Below are 2,573 nucleotides of genomic sequence, written 5' to 3'. Positions count from 1 at the left end.
GGTATAGAGATAAGGATGATAAGTTAGAGATAAGGATAAACTCATGTTAAGAGTTATCTAAATATTCTAGTTCCTACTGGTTATAGGAGTCGATCCTTTGTATATGTACACAACTTTGTACATCAATACAAGATACGCTTTCTACTCATTACAATATATGTGGACGGTACTCAGAGAATAGTTGAGTGTTATCGGTGCTGGACCAATTTGCCAAGATTTCAGGACATAAAATAAGTTTAGAGAAGTCCACGATCTTCATGGAAGGAATAATTCAGAGTGCAAGGGATGCAATTTTGGCTAATTTTCCGTTTGAAGTAGGGCAGCATCCGGTGAAATGCCATTGCTAAGAAACAATTGAAAAGTCAGGACTATATACCACTGATAGAAATGATCCGGGCCAGATTCAATACATGGACAACTCTACTTCTCTCAATCACAGGAAGATTAAAACTGATAAGATCTGTTCTTACGAGCATAACAAATTTCTGGTCGTCTGCGTTTAGGAAACCTTGATCATGCGTTAAAAATATTGTAAGCTTATGTGCGGCTTTTCTCTGGTCAAGACCAGTGTTTAACTTGCACAAAGCAAAGATAGCCTGGCCAAACATATGTAAGTTGAAAACGAAGGAGGACTTGGGTTGCGTAGTTTAAAGGAAGCAAATATGTTTGTGGGTCTAAAGCTTATATGGAGACTGCTAAACTCAACTTCCTTCTAGGGAAAATGGCTACACAAAAACGTAATTAAAAGAAAGTGTGACAACCCGTCCCGTGCAGATCAGTTGGTGACAACTCGTCCTGTGGGAAGGTTGTTAAAAGGTGAGGTCATGGGTTCGAGGAACGCCAAGCGCACCAACAACCTAATTATAGAGTCAGTGAGGGCTATAAGTGAGGGGTTGGGGTCAATGCTCTGCAGGGCCATCCTCGGGTCTAGGGGACGGGTGGGGTCCACGGGACAGGTTGTTACAGAAAGTCTCTCTGGGAAATTTCAGGGCGAACACTAGCAGGATATTGGATGTGGAGGAAACTTCTAAAGTTCTGAGAGGTCGCAAAAAAGTTTTTCAGATCAAACTTCCTTCTGGTATGAGAACTGGTCTGATCGGTATGAGAACTGGTCTGATCTTGGGGGTGCTAGCGGACAGTTTAGGACACAGCGGATGCATTGATATGGGTATCACTAGCGGCACGACAATGGTAGAGGTCATTCATCGGGATCAAAGAAGACGAAGACACATAGTCAGTTTGTTAATTGAGTCACTGATTGAAAAAAAACAGAGACTTAAGAAAGGATCAAGATGATGTTTGCTTGTGGAAAAGAAGGAAAAATATAAGCAGGGTTATCAACAAAGGAGACATGGAATATTATCAGAACAGATCATCCACGATATCACTAGACAGAAAGCATATGGTTTCCACACACTACTCCCAAATATGCTTTCATTACTTGGGTTACAATTCTCAATCCACTCTCTACAGGCGATCACATGTAGAGCTGGAAATTTTACTTTTTACCCGCGGGTCCCGTTCCGTTTGACCCGCTGCGGGCCGGGTGCGGGTCGGCCATTTCGAAAAATTCAACATGCGGGTGCGGGTCGAGTCGATTCTACGCGGGGCGGGTGCGGGTCGGTCGATTTTGAATCGCGGGTACCCGCTAACCCGCAAAAAAAGTAAGAAAATTTCAAAAAATAATATATATTTTCGTAAAAAATATATAAAATATTATAAATTCAGAAAATAATATATAATTTTATTGTTTTATTAAAAAAATAAGTATTATATTATTAAAATATAATTAAAATAATTATTTTATTAAAATTTATATTACCTGCAGGTCCCGCGGATTATCCGTAAACTTGGACGGGGCGGGTGCGGGTATGTGAATCTTTCTTTGCGGATCATGTGGGTCGAAGTTTTGAATGAAAAACAATGAGTCGACCCGCGGGTTGGCGGGGCTGGCGGGGCGGGTTGACCCGCGAACCCAGCTCTAATCACATGTCCAAGTGGAATAACCAGTCAAAAATCTCATGTGTTCTTTGTCAAGCGCCACTGGAAACAAGGGATCATCTCTTTTTCAGTGTAACCACTCAGAGAAAATCTAGGATGTCCTCTTGTGGCATCATGAAAAGTCATTACACAACCAGTTGGAATACGATCACTACACTTCGTGGAAGCCTTGATCATCACTCGTGTCTTTTCCTAAGATATTGTTTCCAGGTAACTATTCATACAGAAGGAGAGGAATCAAAGAAGACATGGTGAACCGGCATCACCAATACAAGGGCTCACAACAACCATTGATAAAATATCAGGAACCGCCTCAGTCTGCTATGCACATGGGAAATCCAAAATATGAAGACATTCTTCGATTTTGGTTTGCCACAATTGTTTAGGTCATAAGATTTGTATCTTTCCTTTCAACTTATTAATCAGGCGCTGCACTTGATGTAACGCAGTTTTTGGTGATAAATTTTACATTCATTCAAAAATAAAAATTGAGCTTAAAAAATGGTCAAATTATATAAAATCCAAGAATCTAATGTGAAAATTTGATACATTACTAAATAAAGGCGTTTGTT

The sequence above is a fragment of the Brassica oleracea genome, chromosome C6 (genome assembly GCF_000695525.1).
Source record: "Brassica oleracea var. oleracea cultivar TO1000 chromosome C6, BOL, whole genome shotgun sequence".
NCBI classification, from domain to species: Eukaryota; Viridiplantae; Streptophyta; class Magnoliopsida; order Brassicales; family Brassicaceae; genus Brassica; species Brassica oleracea.
This window is presented reverse-complemented; position numbering follows the sequence as displayed.